Source organism: Lycium ferocissimum, chromosome 12 (assembly GCF_029784015.1).
Source record: "Lycium ferocissimum isolate CSIRO_LF1 chromosome 12, AGI_CSIRO_Lferr_CH_V1, whole genome shotgun sequence".
NCBI lineage: Eukaryota > Viridiplantae > Streptophyta > Magnoliopsida > Solanales > Solanaceae > Lycium > Lycium ferocissimum.
The window spans coordinates 46495866-46516113 of record NC_081353.1 but is presented as its reverse complement, the minus strand read 5'-3'; the positions used below and the strand labels follow the sequence as shown (position 1 = coordinate 46516113).

Genomic DNA, 20248 nt, shown 5'->3' with positions numbered 1-20248 from the left:
AAGGCTAAGAACTTTTCAGTGTTTCACAGGATGATTTCAGGAGAAAGCACATCAGGTATATTTTAGTTCATCATTCTTTCATATTAACAAAACAAAATATTACTGAGTACTGTCAGTAGCTTGTAGTTCCACTCAACTAAAGCTATGTATGGACATTTTTTTTTTGTCTTACACAAATCACAGGTTTGATGCCTAATCTAAACTAACTACCCATAAACAACATGATTAGTACACTAAACGAGCGTAGAGCTACACTGAACAAAATTAACTGAGCTTAACTAACCCCAGCAAATAACTCATATAAACACCAAATAGAGATTTTAAGTCATATTTTCAAATGAAACACTGAGTATACTAAATGAGCACCAGCCGTTATAAAAAAAGATAGATGTAACTCCCTATTTTACGACATCGGTCACAACTTCCTATTTTACGACATCGGACATACAAACTTCGACACAGCACCAACTCGAAACCAAAAGCATTTTAAACATACAAACAAGGAATCCAAACACACATCGAAAATCAAAGTGAACCAAAAAAAGGTGGAAGGAAGGGATTATCGACTTTTCCAAGTGCGATTGACCGAGGCAGGGGAGCTCGGATTCGACGAACTCCGACCTCGAATTCAAGTAGTTTTTAGATAGCAGCAAGTAGGTAGAATTTTAGGAAGTAAAAAAAAGTCTTTGAAGGCTAAAGTGGCGGCTAGAATCTTCGTTTTTCCCAAAATGAATGCTAGAGCTCCTATTTATAGCTGTGAACTAGGGTTTTCGGATTTCAAACCCTTTTTGGCTCCAAACGAAATCGAAGAGTCTTTCAAGTCAAACTCCAATCTCTAAAGCTGACCTTCTCTCAGAAATTTTGAAAAGTATTTTAGTTTTTTGTGTTGACTCAATTAAAGAGGAGAGATGAGGGGATGTCACAGCCCTGATTCTTGCTTGAAAATGGAAAGAACTTATCTCTGCCATGACCGATTGAGATGGCAACCGTAGCTGAAAAGGGACAGGGAGACTGCGGGGTTGCTGCCATGGGGCAGAAAAGCTAAACCCTTACCCGAATTGGGGGGGGGGGGGAATACCCTGAACTCGACAGTGAAAGGAGAGGATTTGATCCCAAAACCAGCAAGGAGACAAAATGTCTCCTACCATGGAGAAAACGAGAGAGGAAGCGGAAATGAAGAGATTAGGGTTTCATATATGGTGGAGGGCTATTTTAGTCATTTCGGATGATTAGGTTGGGACTAAATGGTATTTTTCTAATTAACTAGCCAATAAGGAGGAGACATTTGGCAGGGGTGTGGGGGGTGTGGGAGGCGTGTGCTGGTAGTATGGGATGTGTGTGCTAGTAGTGTGTTTTTGATCATTTGGCGCAGACGTGGCGCTTGCGTGGCATCCACGTGGAAAAGTTGAATGGAATGGGATATGGGGGTTGGGCTCTCCTTTGGGATATTATTGACCAAATTAGGACCAGATTTTATGTAAATTTGAATTTCAAAAATTAAATGACGGACACTCTTTACTTAATTATATAGTCATGTGCGTTAAAAATATTACTTAACATATTTATTAGTACTCAAATAAATAAAATAAATGTATATATATATATATATATATATATATATATATATATATATATATATATATATATATTATAATAGTTGTGCAGTAAAGAAATGCTATCGTTCAATAAAATAAATGCCATGCGTTTCGTATAAGATGATAAATAAAAATGTTAAGAGTGACTATCGCGATTATAATATTAAGCGCTCAAGTAAGATGATGAAAAAAAAAAAAAAAAAAAAAAAATAATAATAATAATAATAATAATAACGGCAATGATAATGATAATAGGCGATGACCATAGTTGGATAGTGGAAAACGACTATATTAATAGAAAGCTAACTATTCTCAAGTTGTCAAAATATTAGAAGCGCAAATAAATATTTTGGAAGAAAGGCGGGACAAAATTGGGTGTCAACTGACAGTAAAATTTTACACTGTTGATACATTTGGTCAACTGACTTACCTCCTTTTGTATGAATGAAATGGTCAAAAATTATGTAACAAAAGTCTAAAGTTAAGGAAAAGCAACAAGTTAAATAGCATGGCAAAAAGATTCAGAGAAACGAGTGTAAAATATATTTTACACAATGAAGTCACTTGTTATGAAATTACAGGTAAATTTCCTTATAAGCATTAATTGGTGATTTGGTTAAAATAGTATTGACCTACTATCAAAAGTTAAAATCAACTGACAGTAAAATTTTACACTGTTGATTCATTTGGTCAACTGACTTACCTCCTTTTGTATGAATGAAATGGTCAAAAATTATGTAACAAAAGTCTAAAGTTAAGGAAAAGCAACAAGTTAAATAGCATGGCAAAAGATTCCAGTAGAATGGTCCATTGACGATAGATCTTTCTTGGAAGAGGCTGTCCTACATAATTGAATATTTAACTCAAAAAGAGACCTACCCCTGTTTGGATGGTGGTTTCCCGTGGTTCATTAATGTATGATTTTCTATGAAATCATGTTTATTTCCATTGTTCTTAAAATTATGTGGTATAGTGTTGTAAACCTGTGGTTCATTCCATGATTATATAATCATAAAAAGTCCCAATTTTTGTAACCACGGATTTGGTGGTTTTTCCGTGGTTACATATTTCATTTCTCCATTATACCCCACCCTCCACCATCCAGCCCACCCCCACCACCCAGCCCCGGCCCAACTACCCCACTCCTCTGCCAACCACCACCCACTACCCCTCACCACCGCCCAACCCTACCCCACAACAACTCACCCCCACCCTAATCCCACAACCACCGACCTCACACCACCCACCCCTCCACCACCCTACCACCCACTAGCCCCACCCTCATCCCACAACCACCCACCTCACACCACCCACCCCTCTACCACCCCCACCCACTACCTACTTTTTTTTAAAGTTCCTATTTTATTCTTTACCTGAGTTTTACTAATATATATAAATTAATTTCTAATTAAGAGTTAAGGGTATTTTTAGTAAACTTACAAGTTATTATACGACTATACAACCAAACCAAACAATACAAATATTATTAAACCACAACAAACGATACAGTCTAACCAAACATTGTGTTCATTAATACAATAAATACAATACAATACAACACCATACTGTACTATACCATACTGTGCATTAATGAACCACGGGAAACAACCATTCAAACACAGGGCTAGTGTTCTAATTCCACCAACCAATAATCAGTATTGTGAAGGTACTAGGTTCACATTAATCGTAAGTCATAACCTCTTTTTGACACAACTAACAAGTGAATCTACCATCTTTTGTCATAACATGATAATGGGAGTTTTAATTGATATATACTTTACATTTTTCCCTCTTCCCCCCTTTTTCTCTAGTTCTTCTCTATCCCTTTTCAAACTTTTTATTTATTTTCCCCCGTTACCTTTTTCTTTTACCAATTTATTTTCTTTTTCTTTTTTCTTTCTTTTGCCTAAGAGTGTGTTTTTTCCACTTCTTTCCCTCAAAGGCGAATTCAATATTTTAACTTTATGGGTTCGAAATTTTCTGAAACGGTTCATTCAATTTTCTGGGTTTCAAATATGTTAATTGTACCTATTTTAACCACATTTAACAGTGTGTGAGCCGAATCTATCGGGTTCAATTGGACTTTCTAGTTATAATATAAACCCAGCCCTACTTTCCTTACTGATGGCATCCAAGAAGGCTTAACTCCATTGCGGACCAGGAAATATCAAGACGCTTTCATGGGCTTCAATTAGTAATGAAAACATGTTTTATGATGGAAGAAGAGCTCCTGCCTCAAGTAGCTCTTTTGGGAAAGTCTTACAACTATTTGCAGGCCCAAATTGAAGATCAAGATGAGTTGAATTGTAGCCCAAGATCTGTCCAAAGAAGGAGCACGTCTAGCAGCCCAAATTCGTGTTCTAGAAGCTTTCTTAATGCTATGTTGACTGTCTTTAAAGCCTCATTGGACAAAGTGTTTGCAGTCTTCTATGCACCTAGGAAATTGCACCTTATTTACTTTAATTTGACCACCTTTAAATCTTCTTGAACAAAGTGTTGGCAGCTCCCTTGTAGGCTCCTATATAAAGGGGTATTTTCTTCTTCATTGTAACTAAGTTTGAACGAATATTAATATTATTAGCCTTGTGGCTTGTGGAGACCGTTGAGGTTCTCTTTAGGGTTTTGCCCTTTTTGTTCTACCTTGAACTGTAGCTTGGATTCTTCAATGGTAAGATTCTTTGTTTGAGTTCCCTCCCTCCTATTCTTCTTCTTCTTAATTGATTCAGTTGCTTCTTTCACTATTAGACAAGGTTTCAAGTATCTAATACTTGAACTTGTGTTCTTCTTTCTCAAGAATCAATCCTTCTCTCTTTCAATCATCTAATTCTAAAGTCTTCCGCTATCTGTGCCGTTATCAAGTGGTATCAGAGCTTTGGATAGTTGCGTATTCTTATACTCACCCGATCATTGATTTGAAATCTAGAAATAACAAAAGAGATTCTAAATTTTTTTTGTTGCTACAGTAACTCAGCTACTATGGCAGTTAGCAAATCTGAATATTTTCCGAGTTTTGTCTTTGTTCTTGAGCTATTTGATGTTGGGTACCATTGGGGAAAATCAAATTTGATTTGGAGTGTAAGCACTTCTTCATCCTTATGTTGAAGATAAAAAATAAAAATATAAAGAGAAACTAGAAAACTCATATCTGCCCCATATGAGCAGTGACTTGTAGTTTTCTTCACATTTTCTTGGTTTGTTCATGCTTTATCTTGTGATTTGGTGACTTTGAATTGTCGGAAATCAAATCTAGTTGTTATCTCAAGAAAATCCTATTAGATTTGAAGCTTCTTTGTCTTTTGCTCATCAAGGAACTCAAAAGTTACTTGGAGGAGTGCAAAGATCATTGCACCACTTTTGGATAAAAGCTCATTTGATATGTTCTAGATCTTCTCTTAAAAGTGTTTATTCACTTCGTTCTCTTGCAAGAGACTTTAAGTATTTGTTCATACTTACTGTATTCTAGTGATTTTGTGCCCCTCTCTTTACTTTGGGCCAATTTGTTCCGTGCTTTTCTCTTTATTTTAGTTGAGAATTTTTATTTTTTTATTTTATTTTTTTGATGAAGTGAGAATTTATATGTTTCCAGTCCGTTATGGTTTTCTTGTCCTTTTCTTTGTTTGACATAAACTCTATTCTTGAACCAAGCTTTGGAACTTACTTTGAAGTGTTTGAGTTGCTGGTTTACGGAAGAACTCCAAGAAGCAGCCCTTGAGTGGTAAAAAGCAAGAGTGGTGAGATTCTTTGGGGGTAAAAGCCTAATAGTGTGGAACACGAGTGTTGAGATCCACTACTTGAGTGATACAGTAAGGGAGTGCATGTGAGATCACTTTACTACTAACAGTTTTCTCTCGTTTTAAAGCATGTCTTCTACAGATTTTGAAAGCATTTGAAGTGAAGGAATGGATGATTATAGTGGAGATGATTCAGGATCAGACGCAGAGGATGACAAAAGGGCAAAACCCTAAAGAGAACCTCAAATGTCTTCAGAAGCCACAAGGCTAATAATATTAATATTCATTCAAACTTGGTTACAATGAGGAAGAAATGATACGAATTAGCCCTGCTATTTTCTGTTATTTGCTCATTAGACCCTCTTGTTCTAGTATGTTTCTTTTTATTTCCTAAGACCCTAAATTGCAATTTAGGAAAGAGTAGCTTTCAACTAACAAAAGGGCCCACAAGTTAGTTATCCAGCTCAGCTATTCACGAGTTGAGCATTTTCCCCTCTCTCTCATATATCATCATTGTAATTGTTGTTTGAGCGTTACGTTGAATATCAAGTTTTTTCTTCTTTCCTGTATTTTTCCTTCTTAGCTAATTAATACTCAATCTATCCAAATCTTAACAAGAAAACACCCCTTTACATAGGAGTCTAGGAGGGGGCTGCCTGCACTTTGCTCAACAAGCTTTAAAGGTGGTCAAACTAAAGTAAATAAGGTGCAATTTCCTAGGTACATAGAAGACTACAAACACTTTGTCCAATGAAGCTTTAAAGGTCGTCAACACAACATTAACAAAGCTTCTAGAACACTAATTTGGGATGCTAGACTTGCTCCTTCTTTCTATAAATCTTGGCCACAGTCCAACTCATCTTGGTCTTAAATTTGGGCCTCCATATATTTGTAAGACTTTCCCAAAAGAACTACTTTGGGCAAGAGCTCTTCTTCCATCATAAGACATGTTTTCATTACTATTTGAAGCCCATTAAAGCGACTTGACGATAGCTATCATTCTCCCCCTTTTAAAGAATATTCGGCCTCAAATCGTGAAATTGACCATTGGATGTAACTGAAGCCCATTAAAGTGCCTAGATATTCCCTGGTCCGAAATGAAGTCAACTCTCTTGAATGATATCATTCTCCCTCTCTTAAAGAAGATTTGTCCTCAAATCTTGGCATTGACCATTGGATGAAATTGAAGCCCATTAAAGCGTCTTGATATTCCCTGGTCCGCATTGGAGTTAAGCCTTCTTGGATGCTATCACAGTATCACTTACTAAAACCTGCTGCCTTTTATTCTTCAGTATCTCTTCCTATACATGAACATCCCATGCTAAAACAAAGAGATGCAGCGAAGCAATAAGCATCCATAGGTAAACACCAGGTAGCCCTCGTTTCTCTATTTTTTTCCTTCTTTTTTTTAGGTTGACTTAGTTGTTTATGTTTGATAAATTAAATAATTAAGGCAAAAGGTGCTTTCGGTTTGTCTCAAGACTTATCCAACATCGGACGTAGTTAGGGAAGGCCAGGGGTTCGAGTGATGGGTCTATTTTAATGGTTTCAATGCTTAAATGTACAGTGACACCCAGCGAAATCTCATATCGGACAGGAAAGAGAGATATGAGAAGCTTATGAGCGATCTAACTCATGAGTTACTTATTGGAGTAAAAAGTTATGCGAGTCTGTGACAATGATATCTTTAATGAAGCACAACACTGGTAAAAGTCCTTGCAAGAGAACTCAACTGGAGGCATGGAGATCATTAATAATTTGTCCTAAGTCGCTCTAATTTAGAGCTTTAATATCTATCATATTGGTCCACATTTTGATGCTGATTAATCACAAAAGATAAGTGCTGGAATTTATTTGGCCCAAAGCCGTGGAATTGCAGGGTAAAAGGTGCACTTTCGACTCCAAAGTCCTTGTAGGGCTAACCAAAAAGGAAAATGGTTCATGGCTAAATTAGTACGCACATCTTTTTGAATCAACAAGTGTTAAGGTGCTCTCTAGATTCAAAGATCACTGTGAAAAGCTAGTGCTCTCTAATATGATTCTAGAATATCTTGCAACCAGATGAACTAGGTCTTTTTGTCAAATACAGCTACAAAACTTGGAATTAATTATTTTGGATGGCATTTAACTAAATTAAAATAGGACTGGTGACTACAATGGGTCTATGATAGCATTATAGTAAGTTATCTGATGATTAAACTTTGATCGAAGTTCAGCAAATGCACAAACAAGAAAATAGGACAAGCACATAATGCTAGAAATGTAACTGTGAAATTAAACAGTGATAAACAAAGAGGAACGGAATAAAAGTTAGAGGTGAACCTTTTCGGAACCGAACCGTTTCCTCCGTTCTAATTAATCCTCGTTCGGTTTGATAGTTGCCCCAAACTTTGGAAGAAAAAAGATAGAGGGAACTCTTCAATACATTAATTTACACTTACATGAGTGAGGAGGTCTTCAAGTCCATCTTCATGATGAAAAGATCTATTTCTCTTTCCACTTGTTATCTCCAGAAGAAGCACATCAAAACTGAATACATCGGACTTCACAGAGAATTGATCATTCAGTGCATATTCTGGTGACATGTAACTGCTAATAAGAAAAATAATTTGCATTAGTACTGTGCTTTAAGGACCGATTCAGGAAAAAATCACGTTATTTTCAACATAAATGTCCACTCTTGACATGTTTGGCAACAAATAAAGAGAATTTTCTGGTAAAAAATGAACAAACAGGATCGAACCTACAGCAATTAAATTAAAATATTATGGAAGTAAAAAGGAGAGGAGGGGTCAGTTGTGAGATATGTGCCCATACACATCGTCCAAGCCAGATACAACAGATTCTACCGAACTCACTATGTCTAGTTAAGATTCACCACTAGGAGGGGTAGCATCTAAAGTTGTTGAGAATATAAACACTTACTATGTCCCCACAATTGTGTTGGTGCTTCCTTCAGTTTGATCAACTCCACAGATTCTAGCCATGCCGAAATCTGAAATTTTTGGGTTCATATCTTTGTCTAACAATATGTTGCTTGCTTTGAAGTCACGGTGTATGATTTGAAGACGAGAATCTTCATGAAGAAAAACTAATCCGCGCACTATTCCTCTAATAATCTTGTCACGTACTGACCAATCCAATGATGATTGCTTCTTCGTGTCTTTATATTCAGTTATATGAAAGTTCCAAATGAGATAAAACATCTTTGAAGTCGTTACTAATTTGAAAAAAAAAAGAAAAAAGATATAACATCTTTGAACAGCTAACTCTGAACATGAGAATAGTCATTAATGGTAGCAAATCCAGGAAAAACTAAAGAAAGAAAATGAATTCAGATACATATATATAAACCAACATACCAAATAAACCAACATATGAACTCGTAGATGAGTATCTTTTCTTCTCCTTCCAAACAAAAACCAAGCAGCCTCACTAAATTTCTGTTTTGAAGCTTTGCTACAAGTACAAACTCATTTGTAAATTCTTCTAAACCTTGGCTTGACCTTCGTGATAGCCTTTTTACGGCTACCTCTAGTCCAGTAAGAAATTCCCTCTGAATTAAAGAATTATGAACTTTTAGTTTTACAAGAAGCATGTGCTTTTAGGAGTCATAAATCTGAAATAAAGTTACTAATAAAACTTAACCTTATAGACATCACCAAATCCACCTTTACCAATTTTGTTTTGCGCAGACAAGCAGTTTGTGGCAGCTTCTATTGTACCAAAGTCATATTGCAAGGATTCAGCTGTTAAAATCCCCTTGAGATCTGCAACATATATATTAATAGAACATGCGTAGCACTTGAATTATAGTAAAGTCATATATAAAGTCTTCGGATTTTACCCTTCATCTCCTTTAGACTATTCCTTTTCCTACTTCTCCTTAAAGATTAGAATCAAAAGAATGATAGCAACGACCATACAAACAATCAAGAATACTTTTTTAATTGGAATTCTATATTGTGCTGCATCCGATTTAAGAATATCGAGTCCTGCGGAAGAACCTGGTTAAGTCATCAACCACAACATGTACTTAGAGGTGCGACACCAATAAAGTGAACTATGGTGTTTGGTGTTTCTCAGCAAGAAGAAAACTAGTCATCTGTAAACTTACCTCTAAAGATATTGTAGTAGTAAACTCTACCTTTATTTTTGGATGGAGCAGGAGGAGGCACAGGTACTTTTTTGATTTTGTTGAAAAGATACTCCTCATACCTGATATTACAGCTAGGGTAGTAAATTCTAGCACCCCTTCGCCCATAACAGCAGACTGGGGACTTGGTTATCACAGTTTTAAGGCATTTTAGGCAGTCAGAAGCTGAAAGACCAGGAATGCACTGAGCAAGGGTACATATCGTTTTCTGATTAGTGAAATTGGTTTCTTTAGTTAAAAATCTTTTGCCCCAGTGATCAATAGCAGTCGCCAATTCCATCCATCATGTCTCTTAGCTGCTGGCTGGTTCAATGTTAATTGTGCGACCATTACATAGCACGTAAATGCTGGATTGGTAAATATGGATCAATCTGGCTCCGGATATGTTGATTGATTTGAATATTGTTAAGAAGCAATGCTCATAAAAAAACATATCCATTTTTAATTTGGGGCAATACTGAATTATTTTTGCAGTAGCCCCAGTCACATAATCTTAGCATTCATCCTCGGAGACGTAACCTCTACACAAAAACATGCCATACATTTTTTTCAGAACCATCTTCACCGCCAGTAGTGGAGCTGTAATAGCAATTGTTTTCGCCAAAGGCAGATGAAAGGTTTGATACTAGCAACTTGAGGTTAGACCGATACAAGCTATTTGGACTGTAGGTAGTTGTGTTCGGGCAGTCATTTCCAAAAGGCGTGCTTCTTACCCTACAACATATTTGGCTGATGGGCAAGAAAAGAACGATGGCTACCATCAAAAGTGATTTTAACACATAGCTACAATGTATGAGCCGAAGCTACTGGGTTCAAATGAATTGGCTAGTTATACTATAAACCCACCCCTGCTTCCCTTTCCTAAAACCTGCTGCCATTTATTCTTTTGGATCTCTTCCTATACATGAACATCCCATGCTAAAACAAAGAGATGCAGCGAAGCAATAAGCATCCATAGGTAAACACCAGGTAGCCCTCCTTTTTTTTCTTTTTTTTCTTTTTTTGGGTTGACATAGTTGTTTATGTTTGATTAATTAATTAATTAAGGCAAAAGGAGGCTTTCGGTTTATCTCAAGACTTATCCAACATCGGACATAGTTAGGGTCTTAGGGAAGGCCAGGGATTTGAGGGATGGGTCTATTTAAATAGTTTCAATTCTTTAACGTACAGTGACTCCCAGTGAAATCTCATATCGGAGAGGAAAGAGAGATAGGAGAAGCTTATGAGCTGTCTAACTCATGAGTTAACTTTTGGAGTCTCCAAAAGTTAAGCAAGTCTGTGTTAGTGGTATCTTTAATGAAGCACAATACTGGTAAAAAGTCCTTGCAAGAAAACTCAACTGGAGCCATGGAGATCATTATTAATTTGGCCTAAGTGGATTAATTTAGAACTAAAATACCCTATTAGTCAACAAATGAATGCTGACTTATACATAAAAGCTAAAGTGTAGGGACTTGGGATGTATTAATTAGGCCTAAAACCATTGAATTGCAGGACAAAAAATCCACTTTGGACTCCAAATTCCAAATCTTGTCTGGCTAACCAAACAGGAAAATATTTCATGGCTAAATTTATTATTTGTATGCACATCTTTTTGAATCAATCAAATTTTAAAGTGCCCTCCAGATTCAAAGAACTGCTAAAAGCTAGTACTCTCTAATAACATTCTAGAAAATGAGTACTAGTTGAACTACGTCTTTTGTCAAATACAGCTACAAAACTTGGAATTCAAACACCATACATGACAAGTTTAAAATCACAAAATTCAGAGGACATTTTAGTACATTATAGACATATTACATCCTGTATTTTTGGGCCAAGAAATTGAACCGTCCAACATGAGCAAATTTACCGAGCCCGGAGAATTTGATCATATTCAAAGGATAAAAATCAAGAACTTGGTGTATACAAGGAATGAAATCTCGAAATAATTTAAGACGAACAAATGTGACGACGATAATTGAAAATAATATTTTATGTGTGACAAGCGAGCTATGAACCAGTGGTATATCACATGAGTATGGTAATGAGTATATTAATTATGTGTATAATTGGTTAAATGTTGAGATAAAGTGAGAGATGAAATGATTAATTATGATATTAATTAATTGATGGTGGATAAGTATCGGTGAGGATATGTCCACGTGTGTGATGGACAAATGAGCAGCAAGTAATTAAAAGGAAATAATAGTGTGGGGCTACATGGAAGTCACACGTATCAAATAATATTTGATGACAAAAATGAAACGGTCTCTAATATGTGACACATGGATATAGTGGAGGACTAGGGTGTTAATTGTTATTTAGGTGGATAAGTCTTATGGGAGTTCCTTTACACGTGGAAATTTGGCATGGAATGGAGGAGGTGACTAATATAAATATGCGTACAGGTGTAGTGGTGGTTTTCTTGTAATCATTTTGCATCCATGAGGGTAATTAATATGTATAGTGGACCCATATTTTATTTAAGGTGGGGTTCTTTGAAAATCTCATAGAAATAAAGACAATTCCCTGTAAAGGAATAAGGGCAGTGACGAAATAGCAAGCTATTTCTGGGCAGCAACGTGATATATATATTTGGCAAGGTGAACAACACTTATTCTTGGTAGCAACGTAAGTGTCAATTTTGGGGAAGTAAATTATAATTTTTCTAAAGAACAACATGCGGGTTTCGCTCACCACTTCGATCTCGTTATTCCATTTGCCGCGTGGTTGAATCTGGGATTCCTTCAAAGCGAAGTAAGGTGGAAGAAGAATAGTTCTTCGCATATAAGGTAAGAAATCCTCTCTCCTAGATGTATTTGATTTATCCAAGTCGTATTTACATGGTTAGATGAAAGAAATACGAAAATTATATCGAAAATCAGATAAATTCGTATTGTAGTTCGGTGGACTGTTTTGGGAGGTTGTTCTTATGAAATTATATGACTGGAAATTAATTGAATAACCTGTAGGTGTTGTTGTTGTTGTTGTTGTTAATATTTTTGAGAAATTTCGGAATGAAGATGGGGTTTAAAACTACTGTTTAATTGACAAGCAGCTTGCCGCTCGTCGCATTATTGTGTGAATTATTGAAACTATGTTTATATTGTTGAGGGGCTGACTACTAAAAAAAATCGAACTTTTCGACCAAAAATTTCGACCACACGAGGTTGAAAAGGCCTTTATTTCGATCAATTTTTCGACCACACGCAGTAGTCGGTAATCGGTAGGTCAAAATTTTTTTTCGATCACACGTGGTCGCAATCACATTCTACCGAATATAAGGGAAAATTATTTTTGACCACATGTGGTCGAAAAATTATTTTTATATTAAATTATATATTTAACTTTTTCGACTACGTGTGGTCGAAAACATTATTTATATTTAAATATAAAAAAAAAATTTGCACAATTTCGACCACCTGTGGTCAAAATTGTAAATTGGGCCCAGATTTTCGACCACATGTGGTCGAAATTGTATTTTTTTGGGTACAATTTCGACCACGTGTGGTCGAAATTTAGCAATATGGTTGCCAGTTTTTACCACATGTGGTCGAAAATCTGGAATATTTTTTCCAAAGATTTGCCTGTTTTTGACATGCCACCTGCCAATTTTCAAATAACCAAATTCATCAACCAAAAGAGTCATCCAATTCATCAACAATTCAAACAACAACCATAAACAATGTTCAAACACTTGAACACTTAAACATTGTCCATTCAAACACTTAAACATCATAAATTACGTTCAAACACTTAAACATCTTAAAATTAAAAGTACTTCTAGTTCAAATTAAAATCACATTCAAACCCTTAAACATAATATACATATCCATTTAAACATAGCGATTAGAATCCAAAAGCACATTAATCAAAAAGGTCAATGTTCGGTGTTAGAGACATGATCCGTATCCTCCCCACTAGACTCATCGACAAGAGCATGATTTATGGCTTGCGACCAACGTCGTCTAGCTTGGGAAGGTCGGGGTGGCTAGGAGGCGTGACCTACGAGCATCCCGGGACACGGGGGAATTGGAAACGGCCGCGAATTAAGTAAGCTATTAATCCGGCTTCCATACCCAATATCACGGCCTCCGAGGAATTAAGTGTTCTTGTTAGCGTCAACTTGATGCTTCATAGCTTCATACTCCTTAGATCAACCGTCCCATCATCGTGTACCCCTACGGCTTCAGGGGCGACGGGTATCGACGAAAAGTGCTCGATTAGGCATCCCATAAGCTGTCCCATGCCTTGTTGGAGCAACCTTCTCAATCCATTGTTCTTTGTATTAACTCATCGGTCCAATATCCGCGCGTGGTACTTGGTCGAGTGGCTCGAAATTCCCCAAAGTGTTGTTGAAATTCGTTAGAAATTAAAGGATGCAATGTTAATAGTCTAATTTAGTACACAAAAATATATTATTATTGTTAACTAACGACTTACCCAAGTTCGCTCGAGCCTTGGCTCAACCCATCGATCTGTACCATCAGCGTTCTTCTCCTTCCTCGTGTGAGTAATCTTAAAGATCTCATCTTGAGGTACCGCCTGACCCCTCTGGAGCTCCTACAAACAAATCAAAATTAACAATTAAAAAAGTCCGCAAAAACTGCTCGAAAAAGCGATTTAAAAAAAAGTCCCAACAAAAGTCGGCAAAAACGATCCCAAAAAAAAAAAAAGTCCACAAAAACGAAGCCAAAAACGCATTACAATAAAATGACCAAAAACAGTCCAAAAAAAAATAGACCACAAAAACAGTGCCCAAAAACAGTCCATAAATGACCAAAAACAGTCAAAAAAAAAAGTCTAGAAAAAACAGTCCGCACAAAACAGTCCCAAAAAACGGTCCAAAAAAATAAAACAATCCCCAAAAACAGTCCAAAAAAAAAAACAGTCTAGAAAAAACAGTTCGCACAAAACAGTCCGCACAAAAACAGTCCCAAAAAAAAAACAGTCCGTAAAAACTGTCCCCAAAAACAGTCCACAAAACAGTCCCAAAAACAGTCCAAAAAAAACGATCTATTAAAAAATATCCGCACAAAGCAAATCTACAAAATGTCCAAAAAACAGTCCAAAAAATGACTAAAACAGTCCCAAAAAACTGTTCGAAAAAACAGTCCCGAAAAACCAGTCCATAAAAATCAGTCCAACAAAATAACTAAAACCATTCCAAAATTGAACTAAAACAGTCCCAAATAACTGAACCAACACAATCCAACAAAATCACCAAAACAATCCCAAAAAAAAGAACCAAAGCAGGTTCCATAAATTTGAACTAACAAGAATAAGAAATGTCATTTGACAAAGCTAAAGAAGGAGACATACCCGTTTCATCAAGTCCACTTGACTCGTGGCGCCACTAGTATGCACGGCGATCCACCTTTCAATCGAGGCTCTAGCGGCACTTCCCATTTCACTTCGTTTCAAAAAGTCGGATCGGTTGCCCGGTAGTGCGAAGGGTCCTTCCACCATTCATCTTGAATCCAATCAGGCTGCACGCAATTATTACGAGCTCTAAGTAACGCATCCTTAAGTATTTTTGCCGCTTTTTTCTCAAAGTTCTGCGCTACTAAATCATGATGTTCCGGCTTCCAGGAACACTTTGTCTGCAAAGAAATTAATATGATTAGGGAGCATATTAAAGGAATATCCCATAAACAATCAACATATAGTATTTTACTACAAATATTAAATACCCTAAACTCGAGAAACATCTCTTCGGTTTTCACCGGCACCTTGCCCCAAGACGGAACAGCGCCTTTATAGAGTCCTTTGATCGTCTTTGAAATTCTTTTTGTTGCTTTGCCTGGATAGAAGCTGCATTAAAACAATAAGATAACTAGATGCTATAAAATTAGATGTCTTATAATAAAATAAATAAGTTATGCAAATTAAATAAACTTACGTGTATCCAACTGGCTCAATTATGAGACGACCATTCATATCAAAATTCAAAACTGTGGAGGGTCTCCTTTTTTGGGACGTTCTTCGTCGAACGAGCTACTTTCTTCACGCTCCGACGTCCCAACATGTGGAGTAGTTGATGTCGATGGTTGTGACACAGCCGGGTTAGGAGTAACTGTCGGAGTACCACTCCTAGCCGCTCGCTGTGACACATGATAAAACTCAGGGATGCCATGTGGGATCGTCAAAGGTGTGATGGGGGACTGAGATCGTCGTGCATGTGGCTCTCCTCTCCGGCCCGAGGCCAAAAATACGGGTGGCCTTTGCGACATGGCCCGGTCGGCTGACTCCATGACAACCCATCCGCAACACGACATCGGAGGGCCAAGTGGTGGAAGGCAAGGTGCGGGATCTCTAGCTCCCGATCCGCGGGGACCCGGCTCTATGCCTTACGGTGGTATATACAAACCCTTCTTTTTTGACTTTTTGGGGCTTTCGCAATAACCTTTACCCTTTTTATCACACGCCATCTACAAAATAAAAATAAGTAAGTAACGAATTAAATTATGAAACAAAGATTAAATGTTAATGGTAAATACTAACGCACAAAACAAAAAACACCAAAATGACATTAGCATTGAACTACTGAAGTTAGTAAATGCCAAAACATAAAATACCAACCAAATACCCAAACAATATGAGACACTTATAAATCTAACATTCAATTAACATTCAGATACGTATAAGTCTTACAATCAATTAAATAAAACTACAGATATTAAATAGTTCTAAAATGAAATACAAGCTAATTTTCATCATTTTCTTCCTCGTCTGACCATTCTTCCTCATCGCTTGTTTCAATTTCATCATTTTCTTCTACTTCATCAGTAACTTGTGCTACATCACTTCTTCAATATATGTTACGGATGCTCCGAGTTCGAATTTCTAATTGAGTCGACTACTTCGTTAACATGTGATGTGTCGTCAGTCTGAAAGGCAGCAGGCAAATCATTCTCACCTTCCACACGACCAACCGACTTGGTTTTAATAACCACCCACCAATAAGACTTATCTGGTCTTAATGGATAAAGGACATAGTATGTCACGACCCGCCTAGAGGGTCGCGACGGGTACCCGGAGCTAGATACCGAGCACCATACATCATATCACTATCGTCTTAACCTGTAACCATATAAGCTTCATAAACATGCGTACATGTCCACATATACAACCATTCATGACAGCAAAAGACTAGTGTACAGAAGATACATCGAGGGCACATGATAACTACTACCCACATACAAGTATCTACGAGCCTCTAACTGAAACTCTGAGGTCATGACGATGGGACAGGACCTCATCATATCCAAATATGTACACAAAAGAATATATCAAGACGGCACCTCCGGTCTATGGAAGTGCTCTGGTGCAAGTTAATCTGACTCCTAGGAAGCTGGGTCGTCTCCCTATCTACCTGTGGGCATGAGCAAGCATCCAAAAGATGTCAGTACGAACAATGTACTGAGTATGTAAGGCATATATCATAAAGTAACAGAAGAACAAGAAAGCAAAACAAGGATGAACAGATAGCTGGTAACTGCAAGACTCTTAAGGCGGAACAATGCATGCATACGCGTAACATAGCATCTCATGTGTTGCTGCGGAACGTGCAGCCCGATCCATATATTGCCGTGGAACGTACGGCCCGATCCATTATCCATATGGCCCGCGTCCGGGATAATATCATCATATGCCAGCTGATCAGGTGGCTAAGCATCATAGCATGTGTATAACATACGTAGCATGCATGAGAGCCCAAATAAAAGTGTGCTCTCTCGGAGTGACATAAGGTCGTAACCCTCCGAGTATATTATGACGTCATCATCTTTAGATCGTGTACGATGCTCCATAACGTAACCTACGGCTATATGTAATATAGCTCAGACATAAGCCGAAGCCATATGCTTTATAGCCTGGGGCCATATGTAATATAGCTCACTTATACACGAGCAGTGGCCATATGCTTTATAGCCCACTCAGTCACGTCAGGAAACCATTTAGAATGCTAAACTTGAAAAATCTTTCGGATCGGAGTCATTGTAAGATTCTTTAGGAACTACAAGCTTTTGGCATTTCTGGGAGTAAAATAACAATATAGAGAATAACATCCATGGAATCAACATGTAGGGATCATGCCTTTGAAAGAAGAAGAGGATAGCCTCACATACCTTTGTATCTCCTTAACGACGTCGACTAAAAGCTCTCCTTCCGACTTACAATTCTTGGTTACGTAAGGATGGTCTTTAGATGAAAATATTCCACTTGAGAAGAACTCCACTTGACTACCAAGAGGGTTTCCAACTTCTATCAACTTTCCGGAAGCTTTTACACCCTTGATTCTACTAATCTTTAATGTTTAATCCTTGTTTCCCCTCGTTGGATGTGTATTAGTGTGATATGGAGAGAATTCTAGAGGTTTGGAGAGTATTTGGGTCGTGGAAAATGAGAAAAAAGAAGGGAAAACCGTGCCTATATAAAAATAGAAATTGGACCCGACCCGGAATATACGGTACAACATACGGACCGTATAATTTATACGGTCCGTACATTGGACCGTATGTTTCGTCCAGATTGCCACCCTTCACTGGAAGGGTTCTACGGCCAAGTATACGGTCCGTATATTGGACCGTATAATCCCCAGTCCTTCCGATTTCGTTCTCGTCGCTTCGTTTGATTTCGAATCCTTATGGAACCTTCTTGGTACTTGTGCAACACTTCGTTAGCGATCTAATGGGCCTTATAACTCGTCCTTAAATCCTCGTTAAACATTCGTTAGTTCAATGACCATGAAATCTTTCCCAAACATAATGTACTCTACTTCCTTTTGACGAATCTAGTTTCCACCAAATCCTACGACTCCAAAATCTTATTGTCTATACACTAAGGCTGCCAATTGCTCTCTTATAGTTGTGAAGGTCTCGTGTCCACCTTGACCGACGTCAGTCCATTCACGATGCCACGTCACGAAATGGCCGAGGTGTAACATTCTCCCCCCTTAAGAACATTCGTCCTCGAATGTTACATTATCGGGAATCCTACGAAAATTTTGCCAGAGTTTTCCCTGTAATTTGGCACTGCCATCCTGTCACAAAGAACCCAAAATACATCGCCGCACAGGGCTACAATATCAACAGTAAGAAATATAGCCACACACGGCTCAGAAGTAATAAAGTAAGGCCTTTTATACCTGTGAACACTGGTGTTTCATCTTGAGTCTCTGTTGGGGGTAGAAATAAATGTGGATACTTGATCTTCATAGCTTCTTCTGCTTCCCAAGTCATCTCTTCTCTGTTATCGTTCCTCCATAATACCTTGACTGAAGCGACCTCTTTATTTCTAAGCTTCCGCACTTGCCTATCCAGGATAGCGACAGGAACTTCTTCATAGGTCAGTTTTTCAGTGACTTGAACGTCACTTACGGGTACTATTTTGGTCGGATCTCCAATACACTTGCAAAGCATCGATATATGGAAAGATCGGGATGGGATCGAGTTCACTCGGGGGTAAATCACCGTAAGCTACTTGGCCCACTCTGCGTACAATCTTGTAGGGCTCAATGTATCGAGGACTAAGCTTACCTTTCTTACCAAATCTCATTATTCCCTTCATTTGCGACACCTTCAAGAATACCCAGTCATTAACCTGGAATTCCAAATTTCTACGGCGATTGTCGGCATAAGGTTTTTGGCGGCTCTGAGTTGTCGCCAACCGGTCCTGAATGAGCTTAATCTTCTCAACCGCTTGCTGGATCAATTCTGGACCTATTAGTTGCGTCTCTCCGACTTCAAACCATCCAATAGGTGATCTACACATCCTCCCATACAAGGCCTCATAAGGAACCATCTGAATACTGGCGTGATAGCTGTTGTTGTAGGCAAACTTAATAAGTGGCAAATGATCCTCCCAATTTCCGCCAAAGTCCAACGCACAAGCTCGTAACATGTCTTCTAAGGTCTGAATAGTGCGTTCAGCTTGCCCGTCAGACTGCGGATGAAATGTCGTGCTGAACTTCACTTGAGTGCCCAATCCTTAGTGAAAGGATCTCCAGAATTTAGCCGTAAATTGAGCTCCTCTGTCCGTAATAATGGATGTCGGAATACCATGAAGCCGCACTATCTCCTTGAGGTATAATCTAGCATAATCTTCTGCTGAATATGTAGATCTGACCGGGAGAAAATGTGCTGATTTAGTGAGTCTGTCGACAATCACCCAAATGGAGTCGTACTTATGTCGAGAACGAGGTAATCCAACAACGAAATCCATGTTAATCGCCTCCCATTTCCAGGTTGGAATTTCTATTTCCTGTAGAAGCCCTGTTGGTTTCTGGTGCTAAATTTTTACCTGTTGGCAGTTTGGACAGTGAGCTACAAACTCGGCTATATCTCTCTTCATTCCTTCCCACCAATACATCAGTTTGAGGTCGTGGTACATTTTCGTCGCGGTACATTTTCGTCGCTCCAGGATGGATGGAATAACGGGAACAATGGGCTTCTTCCAGAATCCGACGACGAAGTCCCGCAATATCCGGAACATATAACCTGTTTTGATACCTGAGAACCCCATCTGCTGAAACTTCGAATGGTGACTTCTCTTTTGAGAACTGCACACCTTTATAATGCTTCAATTTGGGATCCTCGTATTGACGCTCTTTTATTTCTGTGTCCAGGGATGAAACAGTTGGGTTAAGCACATTAATTCCTGTGTCGTCCGATTCCATTAACCGAACTCCTAAACTAGCCAGCTGGTGAAGTTCACGAGCTAATTCCTTCTGTTCTGGCGGAACATCACTTCAGCTGCCCATGGATTTACGACTAAGAGCATCA

At 38.0% G+C, this 20248-nt stretch overlaps 1 protein-coding gene across 2 annotated transcripts in view; it reads right to left on the bottom strand.

The window, feature by feature from the left end:
- LOC132039569 (cysteine-rich receptor-like protein kinase 10) overlaps positions 1–10537 on the bottom strand; it is a 15169-nt gene extending 4632 nt beyond the window's left edge. Inside the window, exons 1-4 of one of the 2 annotated variants that reach the window (XM_059430050.1) lie at positions 8975–10537; positions 8689–8882; positions 8252–8489; positions 7768–7918 (exon numbers count right to left, since the gene is read on the bottom strand). The gene's annotated coding sequence lies outside the window, so the exon portion shown is untranslated. The remainder of the gene's footprint in view (positions 1–7767; positions 7919–8251; positions 8490–8688; positions 8883–8974) is intronic. The other variant, XM_059430051.1, reaches the window with a different exon arrangement.
- Positions 10538–20248: the final 9711 nt, after the last annotated feature.